This window comes from Meriones unguiculatus, chromosome 3 (genome assembly GCF_030254825.1).
Source record: "Meriones unguiculatus strain TT.TT164.6M chromosome 3, Bangor_MerUng_6.1, whole genome shotgun sequence".
Taxonomy (NCBI): Eukaryota; Metazoa; Chordata; class Mammalia; order Rodentia; family Muridae; genus Meriones; species Meriones unguiculatus.
This window is the reverse complement of record NC_083351.1, coordinates 83,971,141-83,989,833: the sequence shown is the minus strand read 5'-3', so window position 1 is coordinate 83,989,833 and position 18,693 is coordinate 83,971,141. Positions and strand designations below refer to the sequence as shown.

At 44.0% G+C, this 18,693-nt stretch overlaps 1 non-coding gene across 1 annotated transcript; it reads right to left on the bottom strand.

Moving 5' to 3' along the window:
* Window positions 1-10,558: 10,558 nt before the first annotated feature.
* On the bottom strand, window positions 10,559-10,641 carry Trnal-uaa (transfer RNA leucine (anticodon UAA)). The gene has a single exon. It is a non-coding gene; the product is annotated as a tRNA-Leu (tRNA).
* Between the last annotated feature and the right edge of the window lie 8,052 nt (window positions 10,642-18,693).

Here is an 18,693-nt window from a genome sequence, read left to right as displayed (position 1 = left end):
GTGAACCAATGAATTTACTGAGACAGGAATATGGGTAAAGTAACATGGACTTAAAGGCACCTGCATCACCAAAAAAGCCTAGCCCATCATAGACAATTACACAGGAAAACTGGAGTTCAGGAGTTCTACAGCTTACAGACAGCCTGACAGACTGGAGAATCTTCTCCTTTCAGCATTCCTTGCTGTTTATATAACCTTGGGAATGGAAGAGCAGAGTACTTATAGTCAGTTTCTGGCTCTTCCTGAGACTAATGAGTTGCTTATTTCCAGAGTCCTTCAGAACTACCTACATCTTTTTGGTTTGTTTGTTTGTTTGTTTTTGTTTTTGAGAGATAGTTTCACTATGTAGCCCTGGTAGGTTTGGAACTCACTATGAGGAGCAGGCTGATCTGAAACTCACAGACATCCTCCTGCCTCTGCTTCCTGACTGCTGAGATTTAAAGGAATGCACCACCACTCTTAGTTTAACATTTCCTGAGTCTTAAAGGAGCTTCTCTTCAGATTGGAATGCTCTAATTCAGAGGAAATGTTACACAACAGAATGTTCACAAATCTGAGTCTACAGCCTACCATGCATTTATCTGTCAGTCTATGTGTATTTTATACACACATATAATGTATACACATATATGTTCATATATTTAAATATCAGTCTGTTGCTCCTAGACTCCTAAGGAACAAAATAAGATTAAGCCAAAATAAAAATGATATAACTGAGAAACTGGGAGAAGCATAATCTAAAACAATGATGAAAAACAGTAGACATGTAATGTATAATGTAATCAGAAGCAAATATACTTCTGCTATACATATTTGTTATATGATATACATTTCACATACATATTGCTATACAAATATTCGTGGTTGATATCCTACAGTTCTGAATGATGGGCAGCACAGCAGGTTAATTCCACCTAGAGACCCAGGGAGAGCAGGCGACTGGAGACATTTAGCTCCATTGTAATTACATGGGCCCACACTCACATCTCTGCAGACAGTTGTTAACTATCCTCATGGGGGCAGGGTAGCACACACCTTTAATCTCAGTACTCAGGAGGCAGAGGCAGGTGGATCTCAGAGTTCTAGGCCAGCCTGGTCTACACAGAGAATTTCAGGGCAACCAAGAAATCTTGACTTGAAAAAGCAACAAGCAAATAAAGCTGTTCTGTGATACCTACAGCTTTGGAGGCCTTTTTCTCACATTCTTTATTTTTATTTTCTGAAATGGGGTCTCAAGTAGTCTGTGTTCGTCTCAAGTTTACTGCATAGCAGAAGATAATCTTGAATTTCTGATCCTCGAGTTTCCTCCCGAGAGCTCAGATAGCAAGCAGCATTACCACACACAGTTGGTTTTTTTTTGTTTTTTGTTTTTTTTGTGTGTGTGTGTGTGTGTGCTTTTATTTGGGGGGGGGTTGTTAGTATGAGGGATCAAACCCAGGGTTTGGTGCATGCTGGGAAAGTACCCAGCAAACTGAGCTATGTCTCCAGCTCTTACAAATGTGTTTTCTTTCTTTCATTGCCACCTGTAAATTCATGGCTCTTAACGGGCCTCTCTAGCCTCTCTTTTGCATATTTAAGCCTTGAGGAAAGCAGAGAATGGGACATCACAAAACATGGCTTCATTGCTGGGACCAGATCCTGCAGTTTCACAAGCTTTTGTCCCTATGGCATCCTAAAATACTTAGAAATAAACACACACCAGGCTGTTTGTCATTTTGCCTGACACCTTAATGCTGATACTGCTAGCTGTATTTTCAGTCTCATACAATTTCTTCAAGGTCGATATTCAGGCAGTTGGGTTGAAGATCTGATAGCGCCCGTTAAATTGCATGTCAGTATTCAGAGTAGAATCGAAGTGACATGAAATGGTAGTGTTCAGCATACGCAAGCTCTGGCACTGGGATCACGGTGCGGGGGGCAGACAGGGAATAACTTACGTGATAGCATGGAAGGCAGGCACTGAAGTACTGAATTGCTTATAGTAATACTAAACCTTATATTAATTTTCATCCCCACGAGGTAGAGCTAGCAACAGTTGCAAGAGAAGAAACTCTGAAGACATTTTTTTGTGCCTGTCTATTTTTGTGGATGTGTAGAAGCTGGGATGACTGGAGCCGAGTGGCACTGCGCTCCAGTACTTAGGAAAAAACTCTTCCTAGCTCACTTTCCCTGTGCCTTCCATCTCCATGGTGTGATTTGATGTTCATGCAACAGAGATCGTATCTAAGTTCATGGGAACAGGCAAAGAGCATGCGCACAGGGTCTTTTAAGGCTGCTTCCCTGGAAGCTGTCCAGCAACACTTCTTCTTGGGCCCTGACCGGGGACCTATTTTCAAGGCTTTCTGGGAACTAAAAGGGAAGTCGGGCAATGTGGGCTTCTTCCTGGCCTTTGGGTCTAAACACGGTGCTTAGAAATGGAGAGTAGAAGGGAGAGGAAGAGACAGCCAACAGCCTGGTCACTGTTATTTTCTAAATAATTGGAAACAAAAAATAGAGCAAAACGTCTAGACTTGTTTGATGGTGGTGGAGGAAAGGTTGGCACGGTTGTAAGGGAGGTTTTGTGGTGGACTGATGTGCTTGTCTGAATTCTGTGGAAGCACGCTCATCTCAGGCGTTATCACCAGCCGCTTTCCCCTGAGGCGGCTGGGCGGACATGGCGTCCCCGACCACAGGAGGCCAGTCCGAAGTAGCAGGATTTTCTGAGGAGCTTCCAGCCTGCCACTCTCCCTACAGAAACGTCTGTTACTCTGTGCTGGTCAACCCCGAGTACCCTCCGGGACTGCCTCCCCTCAGGGTCAGATGCCTCTGTGGGGAGCGGTTTCTCCTCTTGTCCACTCAAATCCTCCTTTGTTTAGAAAGAATCTTTCCTCTGCCTCTATACTTGCCCTTTCCACACAACCACAACCTCAAGAATGTGATCTTTGCACACAACACTATGAAATCCAACCAGACTACTTCAAGGGGCACCCCAGAGCTTGCTAAAGGAGAGGTTTTGTCTGCTGCTCTCCCTCCTCCCCCTGCTTCTCCGCTTCCTCCTTTTGTCCAGCTAAGATACTTTATCAGGTATGTAGGTTCAGTTTCAAGTGACTTTCACCACATCTTTAAACTTCAGGGAGCCTAGATTAAAGGTATTAAAACTGGTTGTGGCACAACACACTTACAATCCCAGCACTCAGGAGGCTGGGGCAGGAGAACGATGAGATTGAAGTCAGCCTGAGTGCAAAACAAAATCCTGTCTCAAAAGCACATAACCCCTACCCTAAACCTCCCACAACCAATAATACAAACAAAAGTATTAAAAGAAAAAAAGAAAAAAACAAAACTTCTAGACTTCCCTTAAACTAAAAAGCTACCCAGAGATCTGTATTTGGGATAGTGGTATTCTATTTACAAGGAGCTTGGTTTCATTATTGTATTTTAGACACAATATGCTCTTAAAGAGGAGCATGCTTGCCTTTCTGGATTGAGTTTTAATCTCCACAGCAAGTGATAATTCAGTCAGATATCTAGACTGGGGCTCAAGGTGATTGTTAAAGATAGCTATCAGCTAAATTGATACCATGTTTGTGTAGCATGCAGAAAACCTTGGGTTGACCTGCCAGAACCCCATAAAATGCCATCTTTAAGTGAAGGAAATATTGTTGTGTTTAAGAAGATAGCAACAGAGCTGGCCATGGTGACAAAGCTTACAACCCTAGCACTTGGGAAGAGGAAGCAGACAGATTAGAAGTTCAAATCATTCTCAGCTACAAGGCCAGTAGATTCCAGGCCAGCCTGGCTAAGAAGAAGTAATTTGGTATGATGAAAATTCAAAGAATCTTGATGACCTAAAAATGAGTTAACGTCAGCAGAAGAGTCAAACACAGCATGGGCTTGAGCACTGGGATTCGTGGGAATGGCCCTGAAGGGTTAAATCAGGTCCTCATGAGGAAAGCATGCAGACTGGACCCACTTGGCTGGATTTGCCTCTGTCCACCCCCATCCCAGTGTCCTGGACATGGACTGTCTCCCAGTGAGCAGCTGACAGCTCCTGGCTACAGGTCAAGGAGAGCAGCATGAAGCAACCAGGGAATAATGATTGCTACTAGTTGCCTAACACTAGAAGGCAGGACCTTGTCTCCCCACCCCACCCTGACCTGGGCAGTGACTCCTGTATCTGAGGGTACCTTCAAGTTCTCAAATTAGCTGACCTTGAACTCCTGACCCTCCTGTCTCCTCTTAGAGGGTGGGATTGGAGGATTTACCACTACACCAAGTTTTATGTGCTGCTGTGATCCCAGCAGCACCACAAACTTGGGGCTTTCATGCTTGCTAAGTAATCACTCTGCCAACTGAGTTATATCCCCAGCCCAGGACTGTGAGGGCCTTACTTGTCAGCAGATCATGGCACTCAGCAGAGCAGTGCTGATTCTGGGAATTTTAAAAATGCTTATCGAAGGAAGGGTTGCTTAGGCGGAACTACAGCTCCGAAGACTTTGCTAAGTGCCAGGCAGCAGTGGTGCATGCCCTTAATCCCAGCAGATTAAAATGGCAGAGGCAGGCCATTTTCTGTGAGTTTGAGGCCAGCCTGGTCTACAAAGTAAGTCCAGGACAGTCAAGGCTACACAGAGAAACTCTGTCAGGAAAACAACAACAACAAAAAAGATGGGTTAATAATAAATTGGTAAAGCCAGGCAGTGGTGGCACACATATTTAATCCCAGCATTTAAGAGGCAGAGGCAGGTGGATCTCTGTGAGTTCAAGGCCAGGTAGTCTACAAAGCAAGTTCTAGGGCAGCCAAGGATGCTATGGAAACCCTGTCCAGAAAAAATAAAAAATAAACAGATAATTTAATATGAAATTGGTGAATTGTGTATAATGGCACACACTCATAATCCTACTATCTTGGAGGCAAGACCCTGCTTCAAAACAAAAGCAAACAATTAGAAACAGAGAGAACATAGAACCAGGGCTGTGGTAGCTGTGTGTTCCAGGGAGACAATCAAAGGCTGGGCTGGGGACAGACAGAGAGAAAGGAAACTTGGGGAGGGTGGGGACAACATCTGTGCCCAGACCCACCCTTCATTCTTCTCCACCTGGACACGGAAAGTCCTCCCTCAGTTCACGTTGGCCTGGGGATTCCTCGAGGAGGAATCAAAGAAAGTGACTAGTTGTTTCAGTTCCGTGGAGTATTGAGTTTGAGCTCATTAGGCCTTTTAACATTTGCAGGTCATTTCAGGCTGAGAGAGGACCTTTTTGCATGGTGTTCTTTGTCCTTCACCAAAGAGATTAAGTAGACACTAGTCATGGGCAAGGAGACAGTTTGCATAGTAACAGCCTTCACACATCAAAGCACCTCGCTACACTGGAAAGCAGAAAAGCACATACTACTTTTATATCTTCCCAGGGACACAAATTTCTTATTTTTTTTCTTGTGTAGAATAAAAATATTGAAGGTTGCATTTTGAATAACTGAACTGGGTGGGTCAGAATTGCTAGTGTTTAAAAAATGTGGACAACATCCTTAATATAGCTATTTGTGACTAACCCAGTAGGCGTGACACCCAGGGGAAAACAATGCACTCACTCACTGTGTATTTGAAAATTCAAGAGTTTATTTTTCTTTTCTTTTCAACTTAGATTTCAGAACATTACTTTTTTTTTAAACAAGACACTATTTACGGAATTACCCACAATTCTGCCTTTGAAGAAGCTGCTGCTGCTCAAAACCTAGTCACTTAAAGGCCATTAAATGAAACAAGAAATTCAATAAACAAACCAGAAAAACAAACCAATCTATGCCTTCCTCCAAAATTTCCATTTTTGAAATGAAATTTTATTTTATTGCTCCAAAGTTGACATGGGAATACAAGACACACAGAACGGATTTCGTGAGCAACCTTGCCACCATATAAAAACTGATTGTGATTCCTGTCAGTGCGATAACTCCTTAATCTCTTGGCCCCTTCTATATGCCAAGCACTTGTTAAACATTACAGCAGCATCGAACTGACCCCACAGAATCAACTGCTATATGGATCTCATAGGGAGGCCACAAGGACGTGCAGAAGCTAAAGAGCTGGTTAACTAAGTCCCTGCTAACAAGGGGGGGATGCAGGATTAGGGAGCAGAACATGGAGCAGCAGGGCTGGGGGCTCGGTGAAGGGGCTCGCACAGGCCTGAGCACAGCACACACAGCTTTTGCTTTTTACCCTTTTCCTCCTTGCTAAGAACTATTAGATTACTTTTTGTTTGTTTGTTTTTTGCTTTTGTTGTTGTCTTTTGGCGGCAGCAGGCAGGTGGGCTCTCTGTGTAGCCTTAGCTGTCCTGGACACCAGGTTTGCCTCAAATTCACAGAAATCCGCTTGCCTCTGCCTCCCCAAGTCCTGGGATTAAAGGCCTGCCCCACCATGCCCAGCAGACTGCAATCTGAAAGCTAGCCACCAAGGTCTTATTTGGCCACTTCCTCCTCCTGAGGCTGACCACCAAGGTCCAGCAATCAAAGTATTGAAGTCCAGCAATCAAAGCCCTCTTTGGTTCACCTAATTAACATGCCAAATCAAAGCCAATTTATCCTAACATAGGGTTTCCCCCTTTCCCTTTGTAAACTGCCATTTGCCTCTGGGCCACAATTTATCATCCTCTCTATCCACAGGCAATGTTCCTCTGGGTATATATCCCTTCCCCATCTCCTTTGCCCCCTTTCTTCCTCCCCCTTGTTCATTTTCCCTTCTCTCTCATCCTCTACCTCCTGTCTTTGCCTCTTATTCCTTGCCTTTTGTTTCTCTGGGGCAAATGAATCCCCCTTGTGCTGAGAACTTGGTCTTGGTGTGTCTTCTGCTGACTCCAGTCCTTTCACTCAGTACTGGAATCAAGGGACAGTAATGCCTTGAGTTCGAGACCAGCATGGGCTACATGGTGGGTTTGAGACTATCCTGGCTAAATAGTGAGACCCTATCTAAAACCAACCAACCAAGGAACCACCAACACCAACACCACCACCAACAAAACCCAAAAAACAAAACAGAAAAGCAAAACAAAGTAAAACAAACAAACAAAACGAACACCAAACAAAAATACCTGCTTCTCAAAAACCCTCCAGTGTTCTGAGATTGCTAATCAGCTCTCTGTTACCTCCCGGGACGTGCACTAAAATGTGGACTTAGAAGTATGCTTACTTCTGTGGGTACTTACATAGGAGGGAGATTAGGGAACCGAGACAAATATTCCTTTAAACATTTTTGTTTTTACTGTTTTCCATTATGTGTGAGTGTGTCTGTCTGCAGGTGGGTGTGTGTGCGTGAGTGCAGGGACCTGTGGAAGTCAGGTGTGTCAGATCTGGAACTGGAGTTACGGATGTTGTGAGCCACCAAGTGGGTGCTGGGGCTCAAACCTGTGTCCTCTCTCCAGCCCCAGGAGACAAATACTAACTCTTGTTGTTGTAGCTGTCTTCTTTGCTTTGTTTGAGACAAGTGTTACTCTCTACAGCCTGGCTGGCCTGGAATTCAGTAAGGACTCAGGATCCTGTGTCTTGAGATTGCAGAATTCCACCAGTCCCAACTCATTATTTCTCTTTCTTTTAAACTTTTTTTTTTATTATTTAAAAAAATGTTTATGTGCATAGGTGTTTTGCCCACATGTACATATATGCTAGGGTGCCAGATCCCCTGAAATTGGAGTCAGAGACAGTTGTGGGCTGTCGTGTAGGTGCTAGGAACTGAACCCCAGTCCTCTGGAAGAGCAGACAGCTCTAACCACTTAGCCATCTCTCCAACCCTTCATCATTTTTGTGCCTGTGTGGCTACCAAACCTGACTGAAATATAGCCATATACCCTAAATGAGGATGATCAAGGGACAATGTACAGAATCAGGTATGGAATGCTCTCAATGGGTTTGGAGCTCATTCCTTTATTCAGTGTATGGACAGTGAGTGCACATAAAATTCCGGAGGCACTCTGTTGACACAGTTTCCATGTCACACTGCTCAGCACCCGGAGTTGACCCTGGCCTGAGAAGGCTGATAGGATGGTGCTGACTCTGACTGACTCATTTCCCATGCCCCACAGCACTGCTTTCCAGGGCAGCCTGCTCACACTTCACACATCTCTGCGCTGGCTTTAGTCTGTGTGCAGCACTGTTTAGTCCCCTAGGATTTCATTCCAGGTATGTCTGTCTTTCCCTCCCCCTCTCCTTTTCTTTCTCTTTTTAACCAGGATCTCACAATCTGGTCACACACGTAAAACTTGCTATGTAGACCAGGCTGGTCTCTAACCCCCAGAGCGTCCCCTGCCTCTGCCTCCCAAGTGTGGAAATGTATGCTCTCAGCCTCTTAGGTGGCATCTCTACAATTAAACTATCTTGAGATTCCATTTCACCCCAGTCAGAAAGGCTACCAGCTTAAAAAAAATCTCAACCAAACAAAACAACAAACAAAGCAAGAACAACCCCTCCCACACACACAAAAAAAAAACCCACCAAAGTTGGTCATGGTAACCTATGCCTTTAATCTTAGCACTTGGGAGGCAGAGGCAGGCAGTTGTCTGGTCTACATAGTAAATTCTAGAATATCCAGGACTACATAATGAGACACTTTCTCACATATTCTCTCTCTCTCTCTCTCTCTCTCTCTCTCTCTCTCACACACACACACACAAACAACAAGCATGGAGGTAGCAAGCCTCATACATTGCTGGTAGGAATGTAAATTACTCACAGGTACTATGGAAGTTACACAGACACCCCTAAAAAATAGAATTACCATATAATATAGTACTCCTGGATATTTACCAAAAAAAAAAAAAAAAAAAAATCTAAGTCAGCAACCACAAAGATATATGTGCAGGCATTTACTAGCATGTTTCTCCCAACAGCTAAGGGAAGGGGCTAGCCTAGGCATTTAACAGCGGATGCGTGAATATAGAAAATTCAGTATACATGCACAATGGAGTTTTATTCAGCGTCTATACTGGAAATGAATATATATACACACTACCTGAAAGTTCAGAGAAAACTGTCTCCTTGAAAAACAAACAAACAAACAAACAAACAGCCCTGAAAGCAGAAGGGACAGTATATGGGAAGGGAAAGGGAATCGCAGGAAGGGGCGGAGCAAGCCAGCGGAACAGTGCACACAGGCAAGCAACACGCTACACAAGTTTGCAAACGTCATTGTGAAATACATCATTTTGTGCTGTGACTACACTAATAAACATTTTAGGACATGGGGCATTAAAATGTACTTTATTTGAATAGGGAGCACATGCATGAGGTGTGTTCGTTGACTAATTGAGACCGTACCTGAAAATGAACGCCAGTCTGGTTGGAGCTGAAGAGACAGCTCGGCAGCTTGCTGCTCTTCCAGAGGGCCTGGGCTAGTGCCGCCCGGCCGCTTACACGGCACCTCCAGCTCCACGGCTTCCTCTCTGCCAGGCACCAGGCACCAGGCGTCGTGCTTTCATACAGCCAGGCAAGCATTTGTACACATACACGAGTACAGATGAGAAGCAAAGTCCCCAAGCTCCAGCCTGCGGCTGAGGAAGATCAAGAAAGCTTCTTGTGCAGGAAGGAGTCTTCCATGACTATTTCTGTCTTGACATTAATCCAGACATATACTACCCTAATCTTCAGTGTTTGCAAGGAAAATGTTTAATACAAAGGTCACTGAAGCCACAGGAGTGTTTTATCACACACATTTAAAAAAGGCTCGGTGACGAGTGATTCTGTTTAGTGAAAGATTTATTATGAAAGATTTAAAGGGGGAGGGGAATTAATTTTTTGTTTGTGATTGACATTGCCTTAATCTCTTAAAGCCAGTTATTAAAAACATCAGGTTTATCTAAACAAATTTACCTCAGGGTCACCGGTAGGTGTCACTGTTTAAACATACCGACACCATTTCCCGCAGAGTTCTGAACCTTTCCAAACAGTATTTCCACGACTCCAGGTAAGTAAACGTGCCTGAGGCTCAGATGGAAATAAACGATCCGTGCTAACGATCGGTGTTTTCTAGGTTTTATGACTGTATCGAGGAATTTAATCAGTGTTTTTAAACTTATTCGAAAGTATAGTGAGTTCCTTGAGCCGTACCTACAAATTCTGTTTAAAATCTTAGACTGCTTTTATTAAAAATACTTTTGAGGAAAATAGAAAAAAAAAAGAAAACGGAAAATAATTCAAATTCTGTGTCTTCGGACCAAATGGTATCTTCTTGGAGTTAAGTGAAGGATTGCAAGTGAACAAGGCAAGCTTTAGAGGGAAAGAAAAAAAGAAGAGAAAAAAGGAACTAGGAGGCGCGGACAGGGCAGAGAAAGGCAGAAGCATTTTTGCAAAAAGTTGACCGACACCCGGCTCCTCCCGCGGGGCAGGAGAAGCTAGAGGACGCCAGCAGTCAGTTTCTGCCAAGCTCAGATCCCTGGAGACCCACCCGGTCGCCTCACTGCGGGAGCCTGGGCTCGCGGCATCGCCCACTAAAGATTAAACCACATTTCTTCCCATTGGAAATAAGAATTTAAATTCTCCAAGGGATCTGGACCTAAAAATTAATTAAATAACCTACAGGAAAAAAAAGGCATCCACGTATACCAGGAGTGGGGTTCGAACCCACGCAGACATACGTCCATTGGATCTTAAGTCCAACGCCTTAACCACTCGGCCATCCTGGTATAGGCGTGCACTGTGCCTTCTGCTCTCCCTACAAAGCTTACACCGCCGCCCTCCTTGTAGCGGCTCTCCAGCCGCGTGGGGCTTCCGAGGCCCGGTAGCTGCCGCCTGGGTTTCGCGCCGCTGCCTCCGCCTCGCTTTCATCCTGAGCTTTTGGCGGCTACGAAGGAACTGCCGAGACGGCGCTCTGAGCGGGCGGGCGGCCGGGTGCTGCTGCCTCTGCTGAGGTGCGCGGGCGCGGCAAACAACCCCACAGCTAACTTCGGGGCTCCCGAGCCGCCGCGAGGGGACGGCTGTGGGGACGGGTCCGCAGGAAGACCTTCAGTGTGTTTATTCTAGCTAATGAGGTGCTGGGCCCGGCACCTTCGCGCCGCCTTCCTTCCTCGCTCCAGCGGCCCGACGCACCGGAAGGGGTTCTGGAGAACGCTGTGGGCAGGGCCGTGCGGCCCAATCCCCGTTGCCCCGTCCCTGGTCGCGGCAAGCGACCCCTTTGCAGCGCCTCAAATGCAGGGTCAAGTCCTCCGGTTCCTGCCACCCCTACCGCTCACCTGCAGGGCCCCGGTCCCTTGTTTTAACTTGCCCCCTGTTGTACTTTCGTTTTTGTTGCTATGGCAAAACACCCTCAAACAAGAAGCAATTTAGGGGACACGCGCTTGTTTGCCTTCCTTCGGCCCTCAAGCAGGGAACTCTGGCCCAGCCTTGCACTGGCCCGCTCCACGTTGTCCCCCCAAGGCCCTGCTTATACAGGACAGGTTGCTTCAATCTTTGTGAGCCTAGGCACCAGGCTAGGCTGACGTACAAAAGCAAGACACTTCACTCGTGTGCCTCACTGTGTCAGTCCTCGCTGGTGGCTCCCCCAAACTCCCCTTGGGCCCACTGCAAAGAGCCAACTGCTCTGCCACCTCTCACAGTTCCTGCGGCCTCTGGGGACACCAGCTAGCCCTTGGTTCTCTGAGTCCTTGTCAAGTCTGAGGGGACTGCTCAAGAGGAGCTTCTACTACAGCAACCGCGATAGCTCCTCTCTACCACCCAGTGGTGGGAGCTCCAAAGACCTTTGCCTGAGTATGGTCCTCTTTACTATATGCTTTTTTCAAGCCTTGATTTTCAGTATCTGTGGACAAAACAAAACCACTATTGTTTTGCAACACTAAATTTGTGTGTTGACGTGAAGCAGTTCAGGGGCTTATCATCTCAGAACACTGATAAAGCACTGGGAATATTATGTGGAGATAAGCAATTTAAAAATACAGCTAACCCAGGGCACAACAAAACTCTGAGATGAAGAGAGCCAAAGGCCAAATTACATCACAGGAGACATTTTCTCCATCCTCCGTGGAAACCAGGCTCTGGGGGAAGATGCTGCTTTCCAAATCTACATATTAGGTGGGAACAAAGTTCTTAGCCCTAGTAACTAGCTGCAAGGGAGTCTGGGAAGCCAAAGTATGAGTGTCCTCCTCAGGATGTCCTCAAGTGTGAGAAATTCCCCAAGCACAGGCAAAGGGTGCTCATGTGAGGCTGACAACCTTAAGGCATGAAAAATATTCACTTTAGTGTTTGAACAAAACATAGAAAGCCTTTTGTAATGGCACTTGCTATAACTAACAACACTAGCTGGAGAGCAGATGGCAATATTAAACTAGATTTTGTAACATAGTAATGACTTCCTGTTTAAGAAACAGTTTGAGCATGATTCTTACAGAAAAGTTTCATAATAAATTATTTTCAGGGTATATATGTGTTTCTTTAAGCTATGATATGCTTTATAGATTGGTTTTAAAAACTGCTTCTAACTGGGCAGTGGTGGCATATTCCGTTAATCCCAGCACTTGGGAGGCAGAGATAGGCAGATCTCTGAGGCCAGCCTGCTCTACAGAGCTAGTTCCAGGACAGTCAAGACTACACAGAGAAACTGCCATAAAGAGATACGTGAGCCAGTGGTGACCGTTCAGGCCTGTAATCCTAGCACTCAAGGAGGCAGAGGCAGGCAGATCTCTGTGAGTTCTAGCCTGTGAGGCCAGCCTAGTCTACAAATCAAGTCCAGACATCCAAGACTACAAAGAGAAATGCTGTCTTGAAAAAAAAAAAAAAAAGACATGTGGATTGAAGTTTCTAGAGACAAAAAGAAAAGCTAGGCCTGTGTTAAGGACTCTACCAGGCTAATTGATAATCCTGGGTTGTCTTTAGCCCCTTACTACCTGCTCATTGACTCACCTGTGTTTGACCTAACATCCTTATGACCATGACTAAATCTTTCTGAAATTTACCGAGACTGATAGACTCCACCAGCCCAAAAGCTAAGAATATCATCAGAGGGGCTGGAGAGTTGGCTCAGGGGTTAAGAGCACTGGCTGCTTTTCCAGAGGACCAGGCTTCAATTCCTAGCATGACAGCTCACAACTGTCTGCAACTCCAATTCCAAGGGATCTGACACGCTCACATAGACATAAATGCATGCAACACCAATGCACATTAAACAAACAAATAAATAAATACATAAAAAGTGTTTTTAAAAAAGCATCAGATATCATCTGAGGCAAATAAAGATTCCAGCTTTGTGGCAACAGCCAGCCTGCTGTTCCCAACAGTATTTTTGAAAGGTGTCTGATTTACGATTTTCTTTTGTTCTCTAATTAAAAAAAACAAACTCCACAAACTTTTCCCACATTGAAACATGATACTTAAAGTAATACAAATCTGTGTTCCTAGGCTATGGTTATTCAGATTTGGCCCTAAAGCCTCCTCTGAAGTGAGGACTGACGCATATAAGGTTACTGGAGCCAAACGGAGAGATCTCAATGTAGTAATGTTTCATACAACAGTATTTCCAACAGGGCAGCATAAGACACGGTGACCCCATAAGATAGAATGAAGGTGAAAGTTCCTGATGGCCAAGTGCGTGGTGGCTCTACAGGGCAGCGTGTAATTTCTGTATTAGTGGTGGCACTAGTGTGAAGAGACAACCTGGGCCTCAGCCAGTGGTACAGCTGATTCCTCATATCTACCTGCAGCACATTAGCATTGATAAAAATGACAAATGGTTACGTTAATGTTTTGTGTGTTTATTAAATATATATGTGTATGTACATACATATGCATACATATATGCACTCTGAGTCCAAGTTTTTTGTTTTAATTGATTTTTAAAATTTTTACTATGGCATTTATGTGTGTGTGTGTGTGTGTGTGTGTGTACACGATACTTTGTAGCAGCTCATCCCTCTTCCCAATGAACCTTCTATTGTAACCCATGAACCTCCACTTCTGGCTCTTATTCTTTTCCCCAAATACTTCCCTTTCTGTTTTATGTTAAATGCATTTTACTTTCCTTTCTTTTTCCATCCCCCTCCCCTAAAGCCTCTTTTTTCTCTCTCATGGTTCCCTTTCTACTTTCTTTTCTGCTTTCCTCCACCCCTCTCTGTCGCACAGATACAGACACATGAGGGAGAGAGAAAGAGAGAAATTTAAATCTAGGTTCTGCATATGAAAGAAAGAAAGAATGCATATATTTCTTTCTAAGTCTGTCTTATTTCACTTAACGTATTCCCCAGTATGCTGGTTAGTTTTTTGTTTTTGTTTTGTTTTGTTTTGTCAACTTGGACACTAGATAGGGTCATCTGGGGAGGCATAGCATCATTTGAAAAAAAATTGCTCTATCAGATTGGCCTGTAGACAAGTGCGTGGGGAATTTTCTTGATTAATGATTGATGAGGGAGGGCTTAGCCTACCTGGACACCCTTGGTCAAGTGGTCCTGGACTGTATAAAAAAGCAAGCTGAGTGAGCCATAAGAACAAGCCCCTTATCAGGGTCCCTCCATGGCTTCTGCCCAGAGGTTCCTGCTCTGACTTCCCTCAGTGATGAATTCTGGCCTATAAACCACACAAACCCATTTCTTCACTAAGTTGCTTCTGGTCAGTGTTTTATCACAGCATATGTGAGGTCCAAGTCAGGCCCCCAAAATGGCAGAGCTTCTAACAAGTCTTGAATGACAGTGTGGGCTCAGCTCAGGGTGGACTCTGACTGATAACCCAATAAACAAATGATGGCTGATAAACAAAAAAACCTCAACTCAGTATTCCTTAGCAATCTCTTAATTCAGCTTTCTGCTTGTCAGGAAAAGCTCAACTTTCTTTATCTACCCTCTTCAGCCAACTACCTTTAGCAAGGCCATCTAGCTTCCTAGTTTCCAACTGACTGAAACAAGCCTGTAACTGATCCAGGTCAACACACTAGCTCCCAGGCTGTTCTGGTTCACATCTTACCCTCAACTACCTGTCCTCTTAATAAGCAAGGCTTATTCCACCCCCTACCCCCCAATTTTTGTTGTTCTCTTTAACTCCCAAGAGAATGACTGGCAATTCGAATCCTCAATAAACCTTTCCTTCTTCCCAGCGAGTGGTCTGGGTGGGAGGTTTCACTACATCCTCTTATACACAATAGAAATCTAATTAGGACATTTAGTTCTGTTTATTTTTCTGATAATGTTGATTTCATTTCTCTGTCCATGATTTTTTTTAAAAAAAATATTTTTCAGCATTGAGTCTTGCTTTTCTCATTTTGATAACCTATTTCTCCAATTTGTGCTCCCCATACTTGTGGGTGGAGCACTATCCTGCTAGAGCATGGTTGACCAGTCAGGGGCCACACCCTTAAAGAAAATGGAATGTCTCGCCCCCATCAACTGAGTGGCTTGGATGACAGCTGCCTACTTGTGCTGACACCATGGAAGGCTGGGACTGTGTGCTGGTTCCTAATTATCCAGATTAAGGAGGGGTAGGGTCATTCATGGTCAGTCTCTCTACAATGACTTAGAAACTGTCATGAAAAAGCAACAAAGCCACAGAATGAACAAAATTGCCTAAAAAGAGGAATGAACAAAAGACAGTATTCAGGGCCATCATGTCCACAAGGAAGCAAACTCATTACAAGGAGGCACATTCGTTCCAGTGTTGTGAAAGGCAAGTGAGGTAAGTGTTTTACCAAGACCTGGAGAGCAATGTCACTTTCTCTTCCCCTCAGTTGCCTTAATCTAACTGATGATTTGTTGCAAAAGGGTGTGTGTGCAGTGTGTGACGTGGTCCATGGTGAACCCAGTCAGCCAAGCCCACACACTGTCTGCTTTGAGGCCTCTTTCCTTTGGCAGAAAATTAAGGGTTGCTAATATAATTTCAAATTCATGAATATTTAATGTTGCTGTTTTACTTTGCAAATTTGTAGGAGTTGTGTCACTCCAAACATACATCACAGCAGAGCTCTGAGCCACAGGTTTTCCTTTGAGGTATAAACCACAGTATTTACTTTTTTACTTAAGGCTTTGTGACTTAAAGCTTTGAGAACAATGCATATCTTTAACACTTTTTTCTTTCCAAATAAAAAAGTAGAGTACATAAGGAAACAACAGGTTAATAGAATTAATGCCATTGTTCTCTCCCTGTTTCATCCATTAGAGAACAGCGCAGTGAGGAGGTGATGGGCAGAATGGCTTTGAGACTGAAGCAGCTTGCAGAACTGGATGGGCCTTTACACTGTATATTGGTTTAATTTCTTTATTTGCAAAATAATACATGGAGGTTCCCCCTCCCCGACCCTTGACACTGGAATGTCCCTTTGTTTAATTTTTAGCTCTCCTCTTTTAGGTTTTGCTTCATCTTCTTGGGATGAACCTGGAAGAATTTGGAGTTCTTTTGTTTTTGTTTTTTTAGTGTGTGTGTTTTTGTTTTGTTTTGTTTTAAATCTTCCTTCTTTCTTCCTTTCATTTTTTTATTCATTCTTTTTTTTCTCTACCAGGAACTGATAGCCAAACACTGCCACTCAGCTATGTCTCTCAGCTAGTTGGGTTTTTTTTTGTTTGTTTGTTTGTTTTGTTCTGTTTTTTTTTTATCTGTTTTCTTTCACCTTTAAATCCCAGATTGGCTCTAAACTCATGGTAATCCTCCTGCCTCAGTCTCTCTAGTTGGGGTTTACAGGCATTGGCCATGACACCATCATTTCATTTTTATTGTAGACACTAATTCACTAATACCACTGGATTATCTTAAAAGTATTTATTCCAAGTTGTGTTAGCTCAGACCCACAGAAAAGGAGGGTTCTTTTTGTGCTGCTAGCCCTGTGCTGCATGCCACAGGTCGGCTTTTAATGTCTCACCATGAGGGGTGCATGTGAGTGCAGAGACTGTTATTTCCCACTGGAGATGAGAGCTTATTGAATAATTACATCAAACATTGATAATGCTTAATGCAGGGAGTCCTTTTGATGAGGTGTAGAAAGGGAGATTTTTAAATTTCCCATTAAATTTCCCTAATGGGAAATTTAAATTTCTTCTTCTAAATGCATGTCCTAACACCTTACCACTAAGTGACATTCCTCGTTTGACAGGCTTTTTTCTCTTTTTCCATCAACAGATTGCAAAGTGTGGCTGAAGATTATGGAGAGATCATGTCCCTATGCCCATTTAAGGCTGCATCGCACTGGGGCAAACCGCAGGGCAAGGCACAGAATGAACTAGTCAAACATTCCTATGTGCAGGAGAGGGCAAGAAAAATTCCTGGTTTGTCACGTGGAGACTGAATTACTCCTTTGTATCTAGGGTGACATTCCTTGTATTTCCCTCTCCCTTCTGGGGGTTCTCCGATGGCTTCTTGAGAGACACCTACCACTGAGATGAAACATTTGTTTGTCCCTGGAAATCCAGCTGAGTTCCTAGCGTGGTAAGTGTAGCTCAGGATTCTCCTGCACCCACACATTACTCTAACTCCTGCAGACTGGGAATGGCCTTGCAGCTATTTAATTCACAGACCGTATGAAGTGTAAATGAAAAAAAAAATACATTGTGTGTGTGTGTGTGTGTGACATGCATATGCTGAAGGTAGCTTGTGGAAGTCAGTGGACAGTTTGTGAGAGCTGGTTCTTTCAGACTGCTATGTGAGTTCTAGAAATTGAATTTAGGCTTGGTAGCAAATGCCTTTACCACCTTGGCCATCTTGCAGGCTCCTGATAGGTATTTTTGGCACTAAATTTAAGCTTCATGGGTCTAAGCAGTCTATGTGGGGTACCTGGGGCCAAAGTACACACAGGAATGGACTGGTATCTCAGGGGCTCTCATACACAACCTCAGTGATTGAGATTACTTTAGGACAGAAGTCCACAGTAACTGAAACAGTTACTGACCTGAAACACAGCCTTTCACAATTGGGAGCAGACGGTTAATTATTTTGCATAAATTATCTAAATAGATTTCACATTAGATAGGAACAGAATAAGCCAACACACTTTTTCTCAAATTTCTCTTACCCCAAACACTGTGTGTGTTTGTGTGTTTGTGTGTGTGTATGTGTGTTTTGTGGATAAAATCTGAGGCCCAGAGAGTGTAAAACACACACACCACACTACTAATCTGTACTCCAGCTGCTCACGTGACCCTGCTACATTTTTTGAAAAGCTTTTATGTGGTTGGAAAAAAAATAATTTCTAAAAATCACTTTCAGATGAAACAGTTTTGCAGCTTTCTTTTTATGCATATCACCTGAGTTGTACCTCCTGAAATTATCTCTCCCAAGCTCTGCCTCATAGCAGGCCTTCTGAGCTCTGTGCAAGGTGTGCTGGTCACTGACTGGGACTTAGCTGTCCACATTCACTGTCTTCTTTTAAAATTAATTTATTCTTTGAAAATGTTATATACACACACTCATGCACACACATTCACATACACACAAACACATTCAAGTCATACTCACATTTATCCCACACTCTGCATCCCCACCCCAAGTCTCCACCTCACCTTTAGTTCTTTTTGTTTTTCTTTCTTTCTTTTCTTTCTCTACTGACACACTAGGTTTAACTGGTCACACACATGTGCACGGAGCCAGTCAATGGTGGAGCATCAGTGACTCACCTGTGGCTTCGTCACTAAATACAATGACTTCCTTTCCAGAAATCAGAACTGCTCTTATGACCCCTGGACAGGGCTGAGCCCTTTGAGCCCTTCCCCATTCTGTGACTGAACGCTTAAGAACTGGAGTCTCAGTGGGCACTCGTCAGGCAAGCTCAACAGCTGTAA